Here is a 25,645-nt window from a genome sequence, read left to right as displayed (position 1 = left end):
TTAGACAGACTACAAAAGTGGGCAGATGAGAATAGGATGGGGTTCAACATAGACAAATGCAGGGTGCTGCACCTTGGGAGAAGGAACCCACAGCATACATACAGTCTGGGGAGTTCCCTTCTTGAAAGCACAGAGGCGGAAAGGGATCTTGGAATCATTATTGACTCCAAGATGAACATGAGCCGCCAATGCCAGACCGCAGCCAGCAAGGCCGGCCATGCCTTATCATGCATCCAAAGGTGCATCTCAAGCCGGTCCAGAGAGGTGATACTCCCCCTCCATGTGACTTTCGTCAGGCCACAGTTGGAGTAATGTCCAGTACTGGGTGCCGCACTTCAAAAGGGATGTGGCCAGCCTGGAGAGGGTTCAGAGGAGGGCCACCCGCTTGGTGAGAGGGCAGCAGGACAGGCCCTACAAGGAGAGACTGAGGGACCTGAACCTGTTCAGCCTCAGCAAGAGGAGGCTGAGGGGGGACCTGGTGGCTACCTACAAGCTCATCAAGGGAGATCAACAGCAAATAGGTAGAGCCCTTTTCTCCCCAGCACCACCTGGGGTGACAAGGAACAATGGTAATAAGCCAATGGAGAATAGGTTTAGGTTAGAGATCAGAAGGCAATATTTTACAGTTAGGGTGGCCAAAATCTGGAACCAGCTTCCCAGGGAAGGGGTCCTCGCCCCTACCTTGGGCAAATTCAAGAGGAGGTTGGATGATCACCTGTCTGGGGTCTTGTGAACCCAGCATTCATTCCTGCCTGTGGCAGGGGGTCAGGCTAGATGATCTGTTCAGGTCCCTCCTGACCCTAGCTACTATGAAACTACTATGAAATTATGAAGTATAAGATCCTCATGTATTAGTTGTATACTCATGGTAGTATGTGCCTCAACAAAGTACAAGGCAGTGAGGATTCCTATGCTCTCACTTGCCTTCCTGTGTTTCAGGTTTCTGTCACACCTGAATGCCTTTTTCTGGAATGCTTAGCACTTATCTCCTGTGCCACATTTTTAGAGTTACCATATTTCCAGTTCTAAAAAAGAGGACATCTGTCAGGAACCCACAGCACCCTGGTCCTGCCAGTGCCCCTCACTCCTGACCCACAGTTCCCTGCCCCCCCGGGCAATGCAGTTGCCCCTCACTCCTGACCCACAGCCCCCTGTCCCTGCTGGTGTCCCTCGCTCCTGACCTGCAGCCCCTTGGTGCTACCAGTGCCTCATACTCCTAACCCACAAGGCCCCCTGCCCATCCTGTGCCCTCACACCCAAGTCACAGGCCCCCCAGCCCTGCTGGCACCCCTCACTCCCTGCTCCCCCTAGCCCTGCGGGAGGGGTCCTCAGCTTCCCCTCTCTTGACCAGGCCAGAGTGCAGTGACTCCAATTCGTGGAGTTCCCCGCTGCTGTCAAAGGGCCCCCCTGCCCCTTCCCCCACTGGAGGGGCAGGCACCTCCCCCCTGCTCCCATACACATGCACACACACACACACCTGGACAGTCCCCAAGCCCTGGCTCTCCAACCCCCACCTCCCATACACTTACCTGCATCCAGCTGCTGAGGCTGGTCCCACCACCCTACCTGGCTGCAAGTTGGCCACGTCTGTGTGTGTGTGTGTGTGTGTGTGTGCGTGCACACAGATTCACATGATGCCCCCTGCCTCCAATCGCCCTCCCCCTACTCCCACCAGTGGAACAGAGCAAAACCCTGGACATTTGTTCAGATTTCTAAATACCACCTGGACACAGATCAGAGGAACCAAAAAGAGGACATGTCCGGGAAAATCCAGATGTATGCTAACCCAAAACACTTTGTACTTTTACCTGTCAAATAGATTTGATTCTGTCCTTGCAGAAATCTTTGCCTTCCAGCTTACAAGCTTGCATTCAATGTCTACCACATTATTTGGTCTGGTTTCTACTTCCAGTGGTTTATGTTACAGACCCTAAGAAACAGAGGGAGAGAATGAAAGGGACAAAGCCTCTAGGGAATTAAATATGATTTTCAAGCTTCAAAGAGATTAATGCACAAACAGCAGATTCTATAAATGAAAAGGAAGCAGCCAAGTACCCTTTCAGCACAATCAGTCTCTTTCCTCAGAAGGCCTTGTTTATGGAATAGGAAACCCTGCCAGTTTCTTACCATCACCCCAGCAGCCTTGGCCAAGAGGGAGAATGTACAGTACGGAGTACACAATAGGTGCATCACTGAACACTGCTTTTACAGTTGGGTGGATGTAATAAAGCACTTTTTATTATGAACTGGCTTACTTTTGACAGCCCTGGGGTCTGCATCCTTTGTCACTTCCAGTTACACTATATCAAATAGCTCTGTTTTGATGGCAAATTTAATTGGCTTCCAGTTGCTGCTTTAGGATTTTTTTGTTAGTTCATTTTCATTCATTTCTAGGGCTACAAATATCTTTGGCTTGAAGAGGTTGTAGCTGTTGATTAGAAGATCAGTCTATGTGGGTGTCTGGACCTTTGCTCTAGTCAGACAACATTAGCAAACAGTGGGCACTAAAGCACGTACTAAATTACTGTGCAGTACCAACTGTGCAGTGTGGGCATGTATAGAAACACCCACTGCTTTGGTTGCTTCCTCCCAGCCATCATTGGGTCAGGAAGCTATTATGGAGTATCCTAGGAACACGAGTGGGCAAAATACAGTCCATGGGCTATATCTGGCCTGCCAAATATCCAGCCCACAGATAAGTTTTGGGTAGACCTATATCACATTTGTTAGTATGTTAAGATGTGTTGTTATTTTGATTAAGTGTGGAAATGACACAAAGGATGGAGAACTGCTGTTGTGCACAGTCCTTCTGGCTGCTACAGCTGCACTTGTCCACTGGAGAGCAGCAGGGCTCAATGCTTCACCCCTGCCCTTGCCCACAGGAGGGCAGCAATGCTCTGGGCACGGTTTTCAGCAGTCATGTACAGTGAAAGGGAGAACAGTGGCATGCACCCAGGAGCCTTTTGTGCATGGGCAGAGCTAGCAAAGCAGCCGGAAATGTCTCACAGAGAAATGAGTGGCAACCCTGCCTCACACAGTCCCTGTCCTTTCCCCTCCCCAAGCTCCCGCAAGTGGCAGGGGTTGTGTCCAAGCAGCAGGTGGGCATGGGCCACTCCTCCATGTAGCTGGTGTTGACAGGGTGCTGCTTCACACTGCCTGCCACTAGCCCTGCTGCTCACCCTGCAGGCACCCTGGTGGATTCACCACTCTCAGGGAGCCTGCTGCAGCTGCACTGCACTCCAGGCAGTGCCGAACGTGGCATGTCTGGCACAGCCAGGCACCACCCAGCCTTGCTTCGCAGCGGGGAGCACAGTGTGGCCTGCACTGGGTCAGTGGTAGTGCCGCTGGAGGGGAGGGGCTGGTACCACAGACAGGACTTGGCACTGAGTATTGCTGCAGTACAGTGGAGGCAGGGGGATTGTGTGGAAACCATGGAAAAATGGTTATCTGTGCTGATTTGAGAACTGTTTTGTTGAAACGTTTATGAAAATATGATATTTGGGAAACTGTGTGGTAATTTGGGAAATTTTTCTGCAAGTGTGTGGAAATGTTTTTGTGTAGAAAATTGATCATTTTGTGTGGTTATTTGGGAACTTTTTCTGGAATTATGTGGTGATGTACAGAAGCGGATGTCAGCATCTAATGACTGGTTAGTCAATAAGGTGAAAATCTACTCTGCCTTCCAAAAAAGAGAAAAGCCACTGGACAGAATAAGAGTCAGCTAGCTGCCTGTAAGACAGTCTTTCCATGGTAAACATATGTTGTGTCTGCAAAGGAAGAATCTGCATTTGCCACAGGGTGGATCCAAGGTGCAGTGGTGTAGTTGTACCCATCCCCCACCTTGTTTCCTGGTCTACCCAGGCTAGGGACAGAAATTACACATACAGGAAACCCTTGCTATTTCCAGGTTCAGCATTCACGGTTTCATATATTCACGAATGCTGAACCCACATCTTAAATACACTTACAGGAGCTCCTTGGGAGCTCAGCGCTTGCCACCACTGGCCTCCCACCACTGCCACCGGGCTCCCGCCATCGTAAGTACAGCCGTGCCCTGCCCCAGCCACCGGGGGCACTGCATTTATGAATGCAGATGATGTTCATGAATGCAGTGCCGTATTCACAGATTTCGCCATTTGCAGGGATCTCCAGAACATATCCCCTACGAATGGCAAGGGTCACCTGTAAACCGGTATATGTAATTGGAAACCAGTTCAAGTCTGTAACACAACAGAAGTTCAGTGCTCATAAACTGCTTTCAAAGTGGCTGAAACTGGTTTAAGATAAGCCTGGATGGATGTAGTGTCAGATTTAACTGATTTCGGTTAAATTGTTTTACTGAACTTCTGCCTTAGATCCCTTCCAGATTCAAGTTAACTCACAGTCCCGCAGCATACAAGGATGCTTTGCACTTCCCCTGCAATCCCTCCCCCAGCCTCCCTTGCAGGGTAGGTGGACTAGCTTTGGCCCAAGCTGTCTGCTCCAGCTGAGCAGGGAGGCGTGCTTTAGCAGCCCCCTGGTTTCTGGCCTGGGCTACTGCAGGCATGTGCCCGTATTTCTGGAATCAAAAGTGAATGTCTGTTTACTTGCTTATTGGTTCAATTTATGCAGCTTAGCTCACCTGTGAAAACTGAATCAATTCAGCTTCAGGCTTTTTAACTGTCTGTACTTAGCCCCAAAGTTTAAAACCAACTGCCTGGCAATGGTAGCAGCATTTCTATTCAGGCAGCAGTGATGGAGTTAATTGACTTCATGGCTCATTATATTCCACTCAATTCCTTTTAAACTCCTCATTCCATAGGGCTAATGATCGTTTCTCCTTTTATAATGGTCTTAAATTTCCACTAATTAAGCTCTTCTTTCGTCTGCAATTCTGTTGTCCATTAGCTGTTCCTGGTAATGTAACTCCTATTTCACAGTCCTGTGAACTGTTTTTAACTCTAGCTAAAAACATAAATTCAGGTGTTAACTTTCAACAAACCATTGAAATAACTTCCAATGAAGCTCTGGATGTACTGTCACTATATTCAAGAAACCTAGATTTTGTCTTATGAATCAGAAACAGAGATGCCTATTTAATTCTAATGTCTACAGGATGAATGAAACAACATATTTTGATTATTTTTTGCTTGGTTATTGTGTTTTTCTTATATAAATAATATACAATCCATATAGCAAATCTATATTAGCTTTTGCTCCAATTTTAAACAAAATAATATACCCCTGGGCCACTGGCTTATTGGTAAAGCTTCTAGTTTTCTTTTAGCTTGATAAAAGTATGCATTGTGTTATACGTGATGATACACCACATCATCTGCACCCTTCTTTTCAAAATACACCATACAACCACAGCTGGTCCTCCAGTCTAAATGCAAATCAAAAACATGAGTGTCTACTCCCAAAACAAAAGGCTTCCCTTCCAGGATTAATCCCAGTCTCTAGTAGCACAACCAGAAAGGTTGGATCACTTATCTGTTGCTGCTCAGGCACAAGGTTCCTTCCAACCTCCTGCAATGCAGGGTCCTTCCTCTGTGGATAGCCTGGACTGGCTGTTCCCTGGAGCTCTGCCTTTTGCAGCTTCTACAGCCAGACTGCCCTTCTGGATCAGGCCATGAGCTTAGGATCAGGCCATGGTGATAGGACTGCTAATCTGCACCTGCATCTGGGGCATGTGGTTACTTAAGGCCCCTTTGCCATTGTAAGTCTGTTCCAGGAGCTGGGGCCAGCTAGCTGACCCTGGGCTCCCTCTTCCCATTACATTTGCCTAAAAGGCTTAGCCAGAGTACCCATACATAATCTGTGGTCAGTAAGACAGACAGGCCCTTTTCCCAGGGAACTGGAAGGACTGTTAGTGGCTGCAACGCCGAAGAAATTCAGGTTGCTTTTGTACACCACAACAGATCCCATCTAGTTTCTATCAGTTGTACAGGCCAGAACCTGTGGCTCCAGGCCCTTTACACTGCTGAAACAGCTCCAAGACAAAGAGGTAGCTAGGTTTATATAGAGGTGAAGCAAAGTCTTAAGGTAACCCACACCGTGCTTTAGACCTTCTTTTGGCGGAGGGCTATGCTGCCACAGGAGGCATGTTTTGTGTGGGAGCACGCAGCCAGAGAGGATATGACCTGAGGACCCTCAGCAGCCCCGGAGAAAATGGCAGCCTGAGACAATTACCACTTCTGTCCCCCTCTATATTATGTCTCTGCTCCAAGTTCAGGAAATATACAGGTACCACAGGGCTGTCTTTGCCTCCTGCCCTTTGTGGGTAGAAGCATAGCATACCAACATGACTTGGACCGGTATGATCTGTCCAGATAACATCTGCCCTCATGTACTATTTTGTGCTTTTGGTTTGCTTTTCCAATTCAATAATGTTAAGAAAAATATCTGAAGATAAAAGCTGGTAGTACTGATAGAATTATAGCACAAGCCAAAGAAATCATGTGCAAGATAAAGGATGTCCTTCAAGGTGCATGCATCCATCTAAGCAGATCTGTCCCTGATTGCAAATGCCCATGACTGATAGCGTAGGTTTGATTATGCTGAAATAAGTATTATTGATGCTGAGTAAAGTCATCAGTTTGTTAAAATATTTCTGATTTGCATCTGCTGCTGCCAGCCTTTGAGACTAAGAAGCAATAATTTTACTATTCCAAAATCCCCATAAAACTCTGAAATGTGTTCCCTTGTGAAAAGTCATATCTGGTCATATCTAACCCAAGCTATATATTTGTGTAAATTCCTTGCCCCTAATCAAATATTAGAAACTACCGAGGCTACAGGGTATATGTTTACAGAAAGTATTTTAGTATAGCTGATCCCCCAAGGCTATACATCACAGTACAATGGCTCAGTACAATGGTACACTACATAGGAAAAAATATAGCTGAGTTTGCCAAGCAAGCTTAGAAACAGAGCATATTAGCCTGGGCAAAGCACTGTAGTAACATAGCTTTAGTGCTTCCTAGCTTGGGCAAGCTAACTTGGGTACCTCTACATAGCACTGCACACCATGTAGACATTCCCATAAACATAATTCAGAGATGTCTATTCACAACTATGTAAACTGCTATTATTCAGGCTGTCAGAACCCATGCAACACATAAAACACATCAATGACCCTTCCCATACCTAAGTTTAATAAAATACAGAATAAGGTGACTCACTATTAAAGCACTTCTGCCATGTTGCATTACCCAAGGCTTACAGGATAAGAGCTGAGAGAAATAGTTAGCCATATTAGTCCAAATTTAGGCAGAAATCAGGACACTGTGGCACTTTATGGACTAATTTGTTTAGCAAGGCATGTATTCATCAGATGTGCCAGAGCAGATAGATATGATACTTTGTATCAGACCTGCCAAAGCCTAAGTAAAAGAGAGAAGTGCATCAAAGGGACACACTTATTCTGATGTAAAAGTATTAAAATTCTTCCCTTTGCTAAATACCTTTTTGTACAGTCTTTCTGTCATGATGCTTTATATCTGTAAAAAGCTGTTATCAATGAAAGCCAAACTTGTGGGAGTTTGGGACTCAAATGGGTGACATACTTTGGCATGAAATATTCTTAGGAACAAAAGAATTGCCACAGTGAGTCAAACCCCTCTCTCCAAAGAGATAGGAACCTCTCGGTAGGTAAGTATGGGGTAATTCCCCCTTCTTTCCCTTTTGGTCTCATTTTGATCTCTTGTGATTAGAGGTTGATTTCACTTCTGACACATGAGATATAGTACTCATTCCACATTTATTTTAGTAATTTTCACAACTGTGGATATTTTTGTGATCAAGATAAATGTCCAGTCTCTTTTATACACTTCATTGAGTTCTTGATTAGGTTTGGGTATAAACAAATAATCAAACTGCAATGAGTTAAATGGGGGCAGGGACTTACCTTACAGCATCTCAGTATGGTAACAGTCTGTCTTTCTGCTCTTACTTCATGGCAACTGAAAGCTAGACTGGGGCTGCTTATTCTTTATCAGTCAGAGGTAAACTGCCCCAGTTTTGTTCTCACCTATGGTGGATTAAGAGCAGGTAGGTGCACCAGTTACCTTGCATTTCCAATTTAAATCACTGCAATTAGACTGGTTATCTATCATCTTCCTCTGGCAATGAGTCCTATGTTTAACCATACACGGTGTGGAAAATGTTTACTTTTATCATTTTTTAAAAATTTTTCATCTTTCTCATATAGGACCTAATATAATACCATGAGATACCAGTTTGGCGCCTTTTTCATAATGAAAACTGACCTTTGAATCCTACTTTTTCTATTTGTATCTTAGCCAGTTTTAAATCCATAACCTCTTAGCTCACGGAAGCTCAGCATCTTCATTAGCTTCTTGAGTGGGATGTTGTCAAAGGCTTTTTGCAAGTATACATTCTGTCAAACATGTCTCCTTTATCCACTCTTTCATTGGCATGTTTAGATAATTTTAAGAGACTGGCGAGGCATGATTTTTTTTTCTGTTGAAGAAACCATAACAGTTGGACCCTGTTAGATATCATTGTTTTCCAGTTATTTTCCCTTTATTCTCATTTCAGCCACTTTGCCAGGTACAGGCATAAAGCTTACTTATCTATAACATCACAGGTCACCCCAGGCACAACATTTACTAGTCTCTTCTTATCCAGAACATCAGCTGGTTTTAACAAAATAGTTCACCTATTGCAGCAGAAACGAAATCCTGGAAATTCTTTTGCTACCACAAAGAAGTTGTTTCTTGCTAGAGTTATGACATTCCCCCTTCTCTTGAAACTGGATTTTAAAACTTATCTGGCTTTCCAGGGCTCATTATTTTAATCAACCTTGTCTTGATTTACCTTGATTTATTATTATTCAGATGTTATTATTCAAATGTATTAAAAAACAGGCCACAGCCTATACCACTTACTTTATAACTATGGTCTTAAAAAGCAGTACAGAGAACAGTCATCTTTCTTACATCACATGCAAGACTGCTTATTATACAGATCATTTTGAGCTCTACCAAATTTCTAGTACTATCATACAAAAACTTGAGTTTAATAATTTTTTTAAAATGTTTTCCAGTTCCCTCTCCCCACCTTTTTCAGCTAATTTTAAATGTCTCTTATTAAAATGCTATACAAGTAGCAGCCTCATCTAAACATGGAAAAATTAAATAAAAGAACCCTCTGGAATGTTTCATGACTTGCATTTGGAACTCAAAAATGTATGATGTGTGTTCACTGATGATAAATATTGATGTGATATGATCACTTGGTTAGTTTAAGGCTATTTACAGTCTGGCCACAGAAGCTGCTGAGTGATTTGTTACCACCTGTGTTTCACAGTCACAGAAAGGACTAGGATGTAAGTGAATGCCAGTGACAAAGTATTTATCATACTGCTTTAGTGAGATAATACAGAGAAGTGTTTTATTACATGACAAAATGGAGTTCAGATTGGCACCAACAATAACAGCTGTCATTGTGAGGCTTCGCAGCAATCCCAAGAATGAGAGTCATGCCATTCAATGTTTATATATTTTAAAGAGATTTTACTTCATGTTTTAAAAGACTATAGCTATACATTAAGCAGAAAATAAATTATACCCTCAAAATAAATATTTCCTCCATTCCCCCATATATTAGATATGAATGTTTCTGAAAAACTCAAAACATGAGACAGATTTGATTAGTTTTAAATTGAAAATGTTAACACTGAATATTTTAGAAGCTTGAAGAAAATGGACTTTCATATAGTATTGATATCTATGTACCTCAGTACAGGAGAGAAATGATGGGGGGTTAGATCCAGCAATATTATCATGGGATACTGTTTCCTTCTTAGGAATTAGGCCACTCCCTCTACCGTGTTATTCTTCCTTAGGCTTGTATTTCACAATAATATTATTTTTATTTAAATGTTACAGCAGGGAGAAGCTGCAGCCTGCCCTGTTTGTTCTGCCATCTGTGATGCAGGATTCCACCTTCCAAAGGGAAGAGTGGCCTTTGATCTTTGCAGTAACACTGTTATGCCACACAGACAGTTATTCAGCATACCTACTGTCCCTTATAAAACAGGGGGTGCATGACTGCAGGGGCCTGGCAGTAGTATTTCTCACTGCTAAAGATTCCTTTCAACTTTGTGACCTTGGGCAAAGTTGTCATATGCCTCCATTTACCCTTCTGTAAAATGGGTAAGAGAACTCTATCCCCAGGAATGCTTTGAAGCTTTCTTATTATCCTAGTACTGCAAAATAAGGGAGGTTCATTTTAAATTTGATGTTGCATTTATGATGATGTTTCTTCATGGCCCCCATGGTCCCCATGGTCAGTAGTTTCAGAAGTGAAGGCAAGAAGTGGACTGTTTGCCTAGATGCCTCCCTGAAAGGATAAGGATCATGTTTAAGTGCACATCTGCCCAGGCACACACAGACAGCCCCATTCCTAGACCCTATTTTACTCTGTGAATTTGGGCATATGACAGCAGGTGCATAACCACTCGACCCCTCACAATCATATCTAAAAATTAAACTTGTTTGTGCCCAAGTATAGCTACCACCACCTCTTCTGTACCCAGCTGCATACAGCAGAAAAAGACCTGAAGGATCAAGGCTTTTGTAAGGCATCTGAGAAATAAAGTTTCATTTTTATGGGAGGACTTGGCATTTAGTGAAGGAAGCAAGAGAGGTCAACATGAACTCCCATGGAGTTACTGACTCTGGAACATTGTTTGTGTCTGTAGATGTTTCCGTACCTTTAAAAAGCTGTCCTTTAAATCCCTTTATATAGCTTCTCCAGCCCTCTTCTCTCTGGCAGTATGGCTGGTGCCACTGGCTCCCCTGGTCCCGCTATGTCCTTCTTTCTGCCTTTTCCCATCTCTGTGAAGTAGCATAAAGAGCACAGAAAGAAGATAATGTCTGTGTCATTGAAAGTTCACTAGGTCTACAGGTCTTCACAATCACCTACTCCTCTGTCAGTGGTGTGGAGACAGGGCAACTTCTGGATGATCCTGTGGAGGCAGAGGCATCCTGTGTGTGGGGTGGGGGGAGGATGAGTGCCAGAGAGCACAGGGGAGCAGGGCAGGGTGCCAGAGAGTTTTACCTCCCCACCATATGGTGTGGGCTGCTGCTGTTGTGGCATCGGCTGCCCAGAGGCCCTCAATCTGGCACCCTCTAGTGCCCTCTCATCCACCCATAACTACAACACTGTATGGACAAGGGAAATACAGTATGTAGCGTTTGTCTCCTGTACCGGGGTCCCTACCCTGTTACTGAAGGGGCAAGAGTGCTCGGGCTCTCCCATCACCCCCTTGTCTTCCTTTTCACTCCCTCCCTTGCCCTCCCTTGGGTCTGCCAGGTCATCCCTTCCTTTTGGGATGTCCCCCTGGCTGCTTTGGGCATGGCCCTCACCCTCTTTCCCCTGCCTTTGCTCTTATTTTCTCTCTCTCTTTACCACCCCCCTCCCCATATTCTTTGGTCATTGTTGCTCATATTTTCTGGGTGCAGTCAGCTCCTGATGACCCAAGGCAGAAGTAGAAGAGTCAAGTGACCTGCATCAGTCCTTATAAACTCAAGCCTCAGGCCAGGGAGGCAGTCTGGCCAAGGAGCTCCCTGCAGAGAGGCAGAGGAACTGAACTCAGAGCTGGAGAGAAGTGGCTCTAGGCAGCAGCTGGGTGGAGAAGACCATGGATGTTGTGTTGGGAACCAGGTAAGTTCCAGAATTAGTTTGTTTTTTTGGTTGTGGCTTGGACATTGCTGCCCCAAGGCGAGATGAATCCGAGGCAGATCATTTTTGTTTTGAGTTGAACCAATGCCCAGGATTGTGAGTGATCCTCAACCCGGTGGTCTGGATTATGGCTGTAGGGGAGGTGGTGACCACAAAAAGGGAGTGCTTGTGAAATACCTGAAACCTCAAACATGACTGGGAAGGCAGAAGACAGAGACTGGGAGGTTAGCCAGCTGGGACTGGAAGGCAGTAGCAGGCCTCAAGCCTGCAATGCACCTACTGTGCCTAAAGCTTGTGGACTTGACTAGTGGGCTCTGAGCTAGTAGGCCCAGCTTTAATAAAACTGGGTCGAGGTCAGGAGGGCCCCAGCCCAGACACAGACCTGATGCCCAGGTCACCTGTGAGAGGTTTTTCCTCATTTACTTGTTCCATCAGGTCATGGCAGGTGAGAGTACAGACAGGGGAGAGCCAGTGGGAGCAAGGAGGCTAGCAGGAAGAAGTCCCAAAAAGTGAGTACAGTGTGCCAACACGTTGGGCAATGCATACTCCTGGTTCCAGAAAGTTACAGGACTTTAACGCTCTTTTTGTTTCCATATAATTCCTGCATAGTTTGAATCAGATAAGAGCACAGGGCCTGCATTTGTCAGGTACATAAGTCAGTCAGCAACCTGCAGCCCCAAAATGATTAGCCAGTCAGCAAAGTTATTTCAGAGCTCCAGATCTGTGTTATATTTTAGCATATGTACTTGAGGCAAAGCATTGCACAGGGGGAGTTACCATCTTTCTAGCTCTTGTCTTCTTAACTTCTGGGATAAATCTACAAATATGAAGCGTTTCATTTGCACTTGCTCCCTGAGGAATGTATGTAGGTTGCATATGCTCATATGTAACACAGGCTTGTACATGCCTGTCCTGCATGCCCTAACGCATGGTCTGTTGAACATTTTGGCCTATATACTTTAGCTTTACAATTTACATTACAGCCAGATGTATCACCACCTTCCACATGCTTTTTAATGCTCTCTGTTGCTGAGTCAGAACTTCGATTGCTGTAAATCAACATAAATTTGTTGACCTCAAGAAGAGGAATCGATACACTGAGTTTTAGTTGTAACCTAGAAGGATGCATTAATCTAAAAACAGCTATCCACAAAAAATGATTTTGCAGGGTGAACAGGTATGTTTAGAGAACCATGTTATGTAATTCAACTATTTTGAGGATTAGGCATCACTGAAGTTCTGAAAAGGGTAACTGGGCAGGGTTATTTATAGAGAAACTGTTCCTTCAGTTAAGCACAGGCACTGGCAGGCAATAACAAGCTGTTAACACCACTCACATCCAGTGTGCACTGTATTGGAATTTATGGCCCCACAGATGGGGATGTTCATGAAACTCCCAAATTGAGAGAGATCTTAGTGCACTGGGCTGACTATTGCCCTTGAATGTTTTCATACAGTAGCATGTACAAGTTACTATTTTCCAGCAATTCTATCTATGCATTTTTATTCTTCTTCAGATTATTATTCATGTTAACAGTGGTGCTTGCAGGCGCCATATGAGACCAGAGTCCCAGCGTGCCCAGTCATGTTCAGATGCAAAACAAGAAGTAGCTTTATTCCATATAAACTAGGTTTACTTATTTTATGAACAGACACAAAACATTGGGTCTAATTCATCCCTTCTACAAATAAGCCATTAGAGAAGGTTAAAGAAGAGATATTTCCTCCAAGGAACCTGTGCTGTCAACCTGACATTTTGGTAACTTAAGCAAAGCCCCCCAAAATGTAGCCATATAGATTTCTTGGGGAAGATATACATTGCATACACCCACTGCTTCATGTGCATGTACAAGTTGGAAATCCACAGACCGTATGTATGTTGCTCCTCTTAGAATTGCCTTTGAAGTTCTCCATTGTGGGGATCAAACTGGGCTGTGGAAAATTAATGCGGCCAGCAAGAGTTTACTTCCTGCCTTTAGTTCCATATTGCTGGAGGAACAATGGGTACTAACAGTATTACAGACCCCTGCTCTAACACATGGCACTACATAAAACTCCATAAGTTAGAGCAGCCCCCCTGACCCAACAGACATTGGCCTGTTGAGTTGGGGAGGTGGGGAATCGAGCTCCACTTTGGAGCCAATTGAGCCCAAGGAGCCTGCTTGCAACCTCCCACACCTGCTCCTTCCCCCCACTCCCCCCAGCTTCCCAGCTCTGCTGTTGTCTGCAGGAAGGGAGTGGGGAGAGGGAGGGGGAGCGAGCTGCAGGCTGGGGTTTGCCGGGCCTGAGCTGCAGGGTCTAGAGGGGGATGCAAGGTTAGGAGCTCCGTGTGCCCCCCACTCCAGCTCAGGTCAAGCAAAACATAGCCCATAGCTTGCCCCCCCTCCCTTTCCCCCCTCCCTTCCTGCAGATGGCCCTGGGGGCAGGGCTGGGCTGCATCAGCCCAGCCCAAATTGCATGACAGATTGACCCTAGGGAACAGAAGTTCCCTAAGGCACTCCACTCTGGATCACCTTCTGATCCCTCATTAGATAAGAGTTAATGATTGGCCACTTTTAAAGTGCTCTGGAGCTATGCATGTGTGTCATTGTATGGCTGTAGAGCATATGCAGGGGGCCAATCACACAACAAATATAACTTCTGTCTATGTCCAATATGCCTATGACCCTTCAACTAATGTGGGTCCTTAGATTCGTACTGTGGGCAAGGATTGCCTGGTTCAACATGCTGCAGAGGGGCTGGCTGGGGCATGAGGGTGCTCCACTGTAGGGATACCCAGCAGGCAGCCCCCGCACTGAAGCACCCTTATGCCCCAGCCAGCCAGGGCAGTGTCTACATGTGCACTGCCACAGAGTTAAAAACTCTGCAGAACAGGATAGTACTTGTAAATACTGCAGACTGAGTTGTACTTGTAAATACTGCAATTAGTTTACTCCAGCCTAATGGGCATACATGTAGACATGCAACGTTTACTGCAGAGTTAGTCTACTTCTCAGTAATCATCTCATGTAGATGTTCCCACTGCGTGTGAATCTGAGTGATAGCATTTTAATCCTGTGGTGAGCAGCTGGAAATGACAATCATTATATTAAATGTGTTAGTTTGTATGAAAATACATGCAAGAATGATTAGCAAGTCCCAGTCCAGAACTATGTGTTCTCTCTGGACTCACTTTTGGGGAAAAGGGTTAATTTTACACTGTGTATGTTAATGCACGTGCGTTAATGCACTTTAACTAACTTCACCTAAATTTGATACCTGCATTTGCAAGTATCAAAATTAGTCACAATTAGCCATTTTTACTACACAGTAAGGGCGCGCACATGCAGACGCATGCCTGTACCATGAAATAAATTAGGCTAATGTGTATTAATGCATCTTGTGTAGACATGCCCAGTAAGGTGACTTCTGGATGAGCTCAGGGGATAATCTGCCAAAGGGGTAGATGAGGTTGTGCAGATTTAGTTACATATTGTAATAGTTTAGGAAGTTCCCTTCCCTGTTCTTTACCAGGAGTTTGGATCATCCCAAGCATCAGTTTAAATTTCTACTGTAATTCTAGTACTTGCTGGCATAGGACTTTGTGAACATGAGTTAATCCTGTATAGATGTGCATGGGGTAAGGATGGGTTACATACTGCCGAAAGCTCCCTACCTCTACACTGAACTCAGTGTCAAGCAAGGAATAAACTAGAATCCTTGAGATCTAAGACCTTGAAATTGACTATCTGCTGGTAGTGCAAGATCCAGGAAGAAAGTTTACCATGGCGACATAATAAATTACTTAGGTAAATTAGCATTAGGAAGCTGAGCTCCTAATGTTATGTTGCAATGTAAAATTGAAAAGAAATGGGAATGATAACAATGGCTGGAAGGTCTGTGACTTCTTCAGCATGGATGCAGGACTAAGTTTTGGTGGACTGGATTCAGTATAGTCTTAATCTACTCCATGTCCTATTTGAAGATTCGTCATTTTGAAACATTAACACAATTACCCGTGCATAGGCTCTCATCACAAGATTACATTCTGTTCACAATGGACCGCTGAGAAAAAAAATTAAGAAACAAGCAAAATAGAAAATGATTGATGCTGGACCATAAACATGAGTCCTTGGTGTGTGTGTGTGAGGGAGGAGTGTATTAGTCAATGACCTATTGATCATAAATAATGGTTACGTTGGAACAGCATAACCATATATAGAAATCACTTTGAATTAGCTAACTGCAGTTAAACATCCAAATCAATTAAAGAAACAGTTAAACAGCACAGAAAATAGAATGGCTAGTTATCCTGAGAGTTAGCTTTCTCTCTGCCATAGTGACTGAAGGATAATGTTCTTTTGCTCATCTGGTTTTAAATCTTCATTTACCTATCCTCCTTCCCACTGGACCAGGCTGAAAGACAGCACCATGGACACTTGGGACGCATCCACACATGCAAGCACTTGCAGCAGCTCAAATAGAAGTGGTGCAAATTTGAGCTGGGGCGTTTTGCCTCAGCACATGTGCCCGGACATGCACTTTGGTGTGAGGCAAATTGTGCCATTTGGGGCAAAATAACCCTGCCTGGCTTTTCCTGGATCTGCAGCCAGGGGGAGCTAGAGCCTGGGGCCAGCACCTGTGCTGTCCCCAGCAGTATAAAAAGCTGCCTTGTCCTGACCCCATCCATACAAAAAGCTGGCCTGGCAAGTAGCTCAGGGCTACTCACTCTTAGGAGCTTTGGGGCCCAGCCAATTGGTACCTAGGGACACTACCCCTTGTGCCATCTGGACTGCTGAAGCAGCCCTGAGAGTTCCCTGCACCCTTTACCCACTGCAGCAGTCTGGCAGTGGGGGCTGCTGCCTGGCTGTGACCTGCTGTGCACCTGCCAGACATCAATAGGGACTGCAAAGCCAATAGAGGCACCTACCCCTCTGGACCAGCTGCCAGTGGGCTGTGGCTGCAGGGTTGGCCTTTGTGCGGCACTACTGCCCTGTGCGCCCCTGTCCAGCTATCTGGGCAGCTATTGCCCAGAAGATGTTCCCAGTGTGGTGGCCTGCTTTGAACTGTCAAACCATGTTCTCCTGGCTCAATTGCTCAGCAGGTCAGCCACCTCCAGCTGGGTCCAGGATGCCAGCTCTGAGCAGGTAGGGTCCTGCCACTGGCCTCCCAATGCAGGAATTCTGGTGTTCCCTATTTGAACACTGAAAAATCCCTGATAAAAAAATCCCAAAGTCACTCTGTAAAATACCCCAAAATTCATGTTCCTCCCCAATTAAAACCAAAGACCACTATATATAGAGAGAGAGAAAGAGAGTGAGAGACAGAGAGCCAGCGATCAGTTAGGCAATGTTTTATTGACATATCTACAATGTTAAAGCAATTTGGAAGCCTACTAGTGTCTCTATCATCATATTAAAGTGAATTCTAAATACCTATATGTCTTGCTGCCCCATCAGGGGCCACAGTCCCCCCAACAGAGGATAAATGGCCCCTGCAGGGGCTCCTGCAGGGGCCCCCCGCCTTGCAGGGCCCACATACATCACCCCCACTTGCTCCCCCAGCCCCCCGGATTGCTGCCCCACCTGTCCGCATCCCCACCAATGACTGCCCCACCCAGTCCCACCCCCTGCCCATGCCTCCAGCCCCCCCATGGCTGCCCTGCCCTACCCCATCCCCCCCTTGCACTCCCAGCCCCCTGATGGCTGCTCCCCCCACTCGTCTCTGGCACTTAAAAAAAATGAAAAAAGAAAAAAAACCCTCTACTCACGGCAGGAGCAGGGGCTGTGGGGGCTCTGGGGACTCCTGGCAGAGCCCGTTCCCTACCCCCAGGCAGCATGGGGCAGCGGGGGGCAGCAGGCCCTGGGCTGGGATCACTGGGGCTGTCACCTGGCCCCACTGTGCGGGAGAGGCCCTGGTGACTCTGATGGCAGCTGGAACTACTAGTGAGTGCCAGGGTTTTGGGTTTTTTTTTAATGGCCAGGATGCTGGGGATGCAGGGGCAGCCATGAGGATGGCTCAGGATCCAGGCAGGGGATGGGGCCAGGCAGGGCAGGGCAGGGATCAGGGGGACTCGGGGTGCAGGCAGCAGGGGGGGCCGGGTGGGGCAGGGATTGGGGCGACTCTGGGGGCTGGGGCCAGGTCGGGCAGCTATGTGGGGGGCTCAGGCTGGGAGGGATGGGGCCAAGTGGGATCCAGGGGGCTGGGGAAGTAGGCCGGGCCAGCAGGGCTTCCCCCCCCCCATGGTCCCCTCTCCCCTCCTCTAGCCTCCCCCCGCCCTCTTACTTACCTGCAGTGGAGCCTGGGTCCAGCTTACTGCGGCTGGCATGCTGCCTGCCCTCCATGGGGCTTCAGCACCAGGCAAGGGCCAACCACAGAGACGCTCTGGCTGCTACCAAAGCATCTCTGTGGAGGACCCAGCATCTGGCTGCCTCAGACTGTGCCCTGCCCCGCTTTTATTCTCTGAAGGGCAGGGCACCCCAGGAGGATATCCAGGAGTCTAATTTTGTTCCCCCACCCCCCCAGCTGAAAATTTGCAGTGCGAACATTTTCTCGTTCCTGCATGTGCCTCTTGCAGCATCTCAAAAGAGTCTGAGATGCTGCAAGAGGCACGTGCAGGTTCATCTGGACGCTCCATTGGGAGATGTCCAACGGGCTACTAGTAGGTCCTTAACTAACACCATGCTACACATCTGTGGCCCCCCATGACCAGAACTTCCACGTTTCTGGCTCTCTCTCAGCACACACTTTCCTGTGGTCTACAAGGTATGCTCCAACACTTCTTGCCACAGCCTAATCAATGCTGCTGGATGCATGTTCACAGATTTTACCATGATCTACCTCTAGCAAGTCTTTTACTAATGCCGTTTGCTTTTTCCCACCTCATCATGGCGACTTCATTCACTCTTCTGATCCTTACATCACTTCTTCCTTCTACATATCTCTGCCCCTGTTAACTATATATTGCTGTTTACCTGTACTTCCCCTGAAATCCTTATATCAAAATTGTTCTTTCTGTGGGCAGCTATCTCCTTTTCATCAAGTCTTTAACAAAGAGCCTGTAAAACAACACAATGTGTACTGAAAAGAGTAAGTACTACCCTTTAATATGTAGATCTTCACCAACTTGACTAATATCATGATCTTTCTTTTTGGTATAGCCCTTGGCCACCTTATCTTTCCCCTTTAATGTTTATTAAGCTCTTACATGGATGTTGCATTTAATGAGAGTATGAACTCTTCAGGGCAGGGGGCATGTTTTCCTGTATGTCTGAATGGTACCCAGTGCAAAGGGGACATCTGTAATGCAAACAAGTGAAACAATTTACCAGATTATCAGTTACTTTATATTGTTGTCTCAGAAGGTACAACTGTTGGCACTTTCAAGTACTTTTCTGCAGTGCAGGAAAGGTCTGAAACATTATCGTTTAGTTGTAAAATGATCTGGTCTTTCCCATGCTATCTCATCAAGCTGTAGAGAATTTACTTAGAAATTATCTATTTATCTGCAAGGGTTGCAGAAAGCATGGGAATATAACCTTGATGTGCCTTTTGAATAGTAGGAACGAGAAACTAGCCAGTTGTCTGTATAAAATATTTAATCTGATCCGTATTCCTTGTAAGTTTTGTAAAAATGTGTTAGGTAGAGTTAGCAGCACCAACTTTTGTGACGGTTTTCTCAGGTCATCCCTGAAAGTCAGATATTTCTGTTGCTCACAAACCTCTCATTTTTGTGGCCCAAAGAAATGCAAATATTCAATACAAATGCCTAAATATACCTTAGAGAATATCTGTATTGATTTTAAATTGAGCAATTTTGAATGGGTGTTATAGCTTGTATGTGTGTACATTTTTTATATATAGAGAGAGAGAGTGTTAATTTGGGGCATAGGCAGATCTAGATTTTTGAAAAGAGGGGTGCAGATGGTGAGGTGTAGCCTCACATGCAAAACACCACACATTTTTCTCCACTAAAAAATAAACTAAAAGCTTTACTAATAGGCTAGAGGCCTAGGACTGTATTGTTCAGCTTAAGATGGAAGCAAAAACAAATGTAACATCATTGGAATTAGTTAAAAACAATCTGCAGGGCTGTGAGATAGGAGCTTCATTACCACTAGGATCTAACAGATAGCAGATTTGCATCAAGTCTTTAACAAAGAGCCTGTAAAACTGCACAATGTGTACTGAAAAGCTTGACTGGTAGAACACCAAAACCATTTTAAAAAGAGAGAGAGTTGTTAGCACCTGTGGAATGAAGAGTTTAGAAGTGATCAGGTAGATTACAATGAGCCATGAAGTCATGACTCCCTCATCACTGTCTGACTAGAAATGCTTCTGCTACTGCCAGGCAGTTGGTTTTAAACTTTGGGTGAAATCAAAGTGGGGTCAAGTGCATCAATTCCCCGCTCCCCCCGCCCCTCCTGCTTTGGGAGTATATGATCTAGGAAGACCATAGGTAAATGAATAGGTTAATAGATAAATGTAAATGAGATGAGAATATCATAGCTTTAGCTGTCTTAAAAAATTGGGAGTCATATACAAGCAAGGACTCAGGTGCCTACAGTGTGACTAAGGTGAGATTTAGGTGACAAAATTGCAATAATCCCCTGCTCAGCTGCTGCCTAACTCCAGAAATACTTGATCTCCATAGGCTTCTTGCTTTTTACTTTAAAAATAGGTAACTAGTCTTTAATCTCTGTGCATGCCCACGACTGTCCCAGGTTTAAGAGTGCACTACCCTACATCCCAGAGAGGGGTGAAATTTAAGACAAACTCCTATCCTCCACATTTCCCGTAGGTAGCTACATACTGAATACTCTGACTTTAAGTGGTTCTATGCTCAGGGTGATGGCTTTTTGAGATCCTACATGCACAGCATAGGAAGCCTAGGTGCCTAACACTGGGGACTGGATTCTAATTCAGGAGACAAAAAGTTAGGTGTTGCAGTGCCTAACTTTGGGGCACAAAAGTCCTTTATTGGATCTAGCCTTAGTTTTAACTACAAGCAACAGCAGTGATACAGGAATTAAATTAGATTATCTGGTGATGGCCTCTGACTTATTTGGCCCCCACTTTATTCTGATACAAACATAAGGATAATGCCAAGGTACACATTTCTGAAAGCATGATATATATTTGTAGGCAACCATGAGTCCTTTTGGATCATGGTGTATGGGTGACACATATGCCTAGGCAGGAGTGCGGAGGAGTGGAGGCTGCCCAGATCTTTCATCCCCCCTTTAGACCATTGAGACAGTATCCAAAGGCTGAGACTGAATCCAGATGTTCAGTGCCTCAATGGCTATAATTATATGTGTGACTGAGCCCAAGTCTCCTGAATGGCAGACAAAGATTCTGCCACTGAACCACAGCAGCAGGTTCACATTATATTTACTCACTTGATATAGTATCACACAAGAACTTATTGCTTTGTACCAAATGATTAATGTAGGTGGAAATCATCTGACCAATGTTGATGAAGCAGAACAATGGAAGTGCACAGAGTTCTTCAGGTGAAATTCACTCCTATACAAAGGGCCACTTAATGCTTACTTAAATGCTGTAGGGACCTTGGGTTGCTTGTACTGGCTGTCTGAACAGGGGTGGATTTTACCTTTGCTCAACAGCTACATCGTAACTGGCTAGAGAAAAAGTAACTCTTCTGTCTTAACCATTCAGAAAACTAGTTACATTTTCCAAAAGTTACTTTTTAAAATAATAAATTGATATTATATCTTACATCTACACCAGTGGCTCTCAACTTTTTAGACACAGGACACCCCTTGTTGGACTCCAGGCACCCCTTTTACTCATTTTTTTTTTTTTACTGTGGAAATATAATAGAGCAGGGGTATTCAATCTCTAGCCTGTAGCATAAATGCGAACCATGGAGTTATCACATCTGGTCCAGAGAGTACCCCACAAGTCAGGAAATATGGCAGTAGGGGAGTGGTGGTTAGTAATATGGCCACCCTTCTCCCTGCCAAATTCCCGGACCCCAAGCCCCATGCAATGGCCATGCCTTCTGCCCCTGCAGGGATGGGCAACCCCCTCCCCACACAGCTCGATTGGACCCAAGCTGTTCCCAAGCTGTTCCCCCTGTGGATTGAGGCTGGTTTGGGGCCAGACTGCCTCCTGCCTACTCTTGCATGCCTGGATCGAGCCTGTCACATCCTCCAGACCAGGACTGCCAACCAGGACCAGACTGGTACTGCCAATCTGGTCCACCAGATGAAAAGATTGAGCACCACTGTAATAGAGCAATTCTTCTGTTTCAAAGAACTCATAAAGAACCCAACATGTCAGAATATTTTTGACACTGTGGACCCCTATTTGAAATCTCTGAGTTTATCCTGTGAATTATATAGGTGTGCAGTGCTTATATTGAGCATCACCCTTAACGGATCTCACGGCACACCAGCATGTTGTAGCACCCTGGTTGAGAATCATTGATTTATACATTCAGACTCTTATACTGGTGACCAAGTCAACAGAAGTGCTTTCACTGCTGTCAAAATGAGACAGCCAGCTAGGTGCAACACAGCCAAACAGAAGTGTAACAGGGCATCCAGGGCAACTGCAATGCACAAAGGCGGTAGTGACATCCAGCTGCTGCTGTGCCACCAGTGCAACTGCATAGCTGTGGTGGTGGCGGCTATTTTTCTGTCCCCCTCTCCAACCTTCCAATAAGCACCCAGGGTTGCTACAGTGGTCACCCCACCGTAGTTATGCTACTGCAGTCAAAGCCTGCACTATCCACATGCCAGAGTTTCTCCTCCCAGTTGAAGAGCAGGGATTCCAAGATAGGTCTGTATCTTTAAGGGTTTGGCCACACATATATTTGGAGCCCTTTCAAAAGGGTAGAAACTGTTACCTTCTAATTGTTAGGTGTGAAGGAGCCAAGAAGGATTCAAATGTAGCAAAACTACTCCCAACTTTATCACTGCTTCTTCCAGGGAGTATACTTCCTGATCTTTTTCATATGTATCCCCCACTGGGATTATTTTTGCTCCTAATTTATGTAATCTACTAGGGTAGTTGTGCAGAGATTGTGTGTCCATAGGACTTCATTAAAACTATTTTTACAGTGTTAAACATCCACCCCCAGCTGTGCAAAAGTATTGAAGGCCACCAGTAGTCTGCCAATATATATTTTCAATTTAGGGACTGGCTATAAGAAACCTGACTATCTGATTCCAGTTTTGAGCACAATACCACCATCACAGCTACAGATTGATACTATGGTAAGTGCTAGATACTGTATTATTAACTATATTAATATATTCAACAAAAAGTGGAAAATATCAAGTTTTCAGCCTCAACAGTGCTAATAATCTACTCCATAACCTCTTCATAGTTGTTGAATGTATAGTGGTGTAGCAGAAAGCCCCTTTTCCTCTTGCTTGCAGTTGCTCTCCCCTCCTTGGATATGTTTTTCCTCTTCTACTTTTTCTTCCTTCCTCTTCCTTTCACTTTAAGATAAGGAATTGTGTTTTGAAATGTGTATGTGTGCATTTTGTATCTCCCCGTGTATTTTGGTATTTTTATCTATTTGTGTGCCATGGCATTACATTTGTAGCTTATATTTTATACTCCTCACCTTTCAACTTTCAACTAAATGTGTTTAGTTTCATAAGTAAGTTCTACATTGTAACAATGTTAACAAGGGCAGAAATCAAACTGCCCTTCCCTGTATCAGGCTGGCCCCTGAAAGAGCGAGTGAATCAGTGAATGAATGTGTAACACAGTAGCAGGCAGCAATTAACACCTAAGAAAACTGCAGATCAACAAACGGAAGAACTCAATAGAAGACAATGTAACAACTGGGAAATCTCTAAACCTCACTGATCAAGGGCTAGAAGCCCTGGCCTGAGTTAATCAATTCCGGGGACCAACTTTTGGGCTGAATATCTCCAAATCGACCACTCCCAGAGCCCTATTCAAAATTCATCAACGGACTCCCAAACCTGCACGTACATGCAGACGACCCCTGGGGCTGACAGATGCCATCCAGTAGCCACCAAGGGGGGAAGTCCCATGAGGGTCAATGACCCCTGGATTGGGCAAACCTGAAAACTGGGGAGTCACCAAAGTCTGCCAAGGACAGATAAAAGGCAGTGAAAAGTGACCCTCAGTGGTGCCCTCTTGATCTCCAACTTGACCAGCACCCGACCTGTGCAGCCAGAAGGACCAGCCAGCGACCCCCTTCTGGAAGATAACACCACGCTGAAAGAAGCCTCAACGACAGACTCCAGTGCCTATGGGATAGGTATACCTGACTCTTGTAGCTTGCTAGTGTGTGTGTGTGTGTGTGTGTGTAAGGACCAGCCCCAAGGTTTATGATTTAACTCATTACAGTGTTTCAATCCGCCTAATAAATCAGAATTTTAAGGATCCTGAGTTGGACATTTGTAGCCAACAGTGGTCCAACTTTAAATCACATTTTTGTTTCCCCTACCCAATTCTATAAATAGTTAGACATAAGAGCTACAATTTTGTTTACAAGCTAGTCATTCATATATGCATGTGTGTGTGCATATATATGTAATATGTGTGTGTGTGTGTACATCTATGGGTACATGCATGCACACACATATATGTACATATTCAGTACTGAAACTAAGTAAGGCTTCTCTTATTGTTTCAGATATGCAATGGCATTTCTGTTATTGATCACTGAGGTATGTCTCTGTATAGAATAAGATGTATCACATCTTTGTGACTTAACAGCCTCTGTAGCATTCCTCTGGGTAGTTCTGGTCTGTTCCACCAAGCTTGGGATTCTTCTCATTAGACAGAGATGAGGTAAGCAGGGCTCCCCATTTAGGCTTCAAAACAGCCATGTAATGCTATATGAAACTCTATGCAGGCAAGGTGTAGGGTGGCATGCAAAGAGCAAACACTCATACATTAACGAGCGTATCATCAAAATATTGCATGTCCACCACAGGTCACTAGGAAAAAAAAAAGCTTGATAAAGGGGGAGACAACTTGGATGTACTATATAAAATGTAGGAAATGGGCACTGATTCTGATACTTCACATGTTGCATTTCATCCGTGTAAACTCTAGAAACAATCTGGAGTGCAATTATAAATATAGCATCTAGCTAATCTTTCAGAGGTACCAGTAGGTAAATAAGTACGATGATTGGGAACCAGACTTACTGAGCATGTCTACATGTCCATAGTTACTGCACATTTAGTCTAGTATTTCCTTAATGAAGTACTAACTGAATGTGTAGTAACTACATTTACTGCACAGTAGTGCTGGTATATGTTTTTTTTTTGTGATGTTTACTGTCCAGTAGCCTAATAATACTGCACAGTATTTTATTAGCACAGTTGAAGTTGGCACACTATTGCACAGTGTTATTAGGCTACTGCACAGTAAGCGTCTTGTGTTTTGTTCTCCTATAACCTGATTCTGAATTATGTTGGCATTTGACCTCCCTTTCCTAAGTTTCCACAAATAATAGTAATAATAATAATAATTCACAGGAGAACTGAGGCAGTTCACAAATGTTTGCAAACTATGGTAAGATCATCAGATGGAAGGTGCTATCAAACTGCAGGATACTGCAGGGTATTGTTTCTGAACTCAGATTTAGTAGGGGCTGCTAAAAAGTGAAGTGCACTACACAAACTGGCTTTTCTAAAATTGTAGTGGGCTTCATTTTGAATTTCGCACAAGGTTTTTTTTCTCTCTTTTTCATCTTTAACTGGAATTAACTTGATTAAAACTTCAGCTCGCTGTGGTAACCCAAGAGACACCTAAGGTTACGTCACACCGCTTACATAAATGACCAAACATCCTGCTGAGGCATTTGAAAAGCCACAAATCTTGTCAATCAAATGAAGATCTAAAGAGTTTACTGACTGTCATTTTGGATCTGCATTGTGTCAAGACAGAAACATTCCTCAGACACATTTAGAAAGGTTGCCTCACCACAGTCAGCCAGTGTGTCACCATC

This window comes from Alligator mississippiensis, chromosome 2 (genome assembly GCF_030867095.1).
Source record: "Alligator mississippiensis isolate rAllMis1 chromosome 2, rAllMis1, whole genome shotgun sequence".
Classification (NCBI taxonomy): domain Eukaryota; kingdom Metazoa; phylum Chordata; order Crocodylia; family Alligatoridae; genus Alligator; species Alligator mississippiensis.
The sequence above is the reverse complement of the archived record's forward strand: the minus strand, read 5'-3'. Positions refer to the sequence as shown.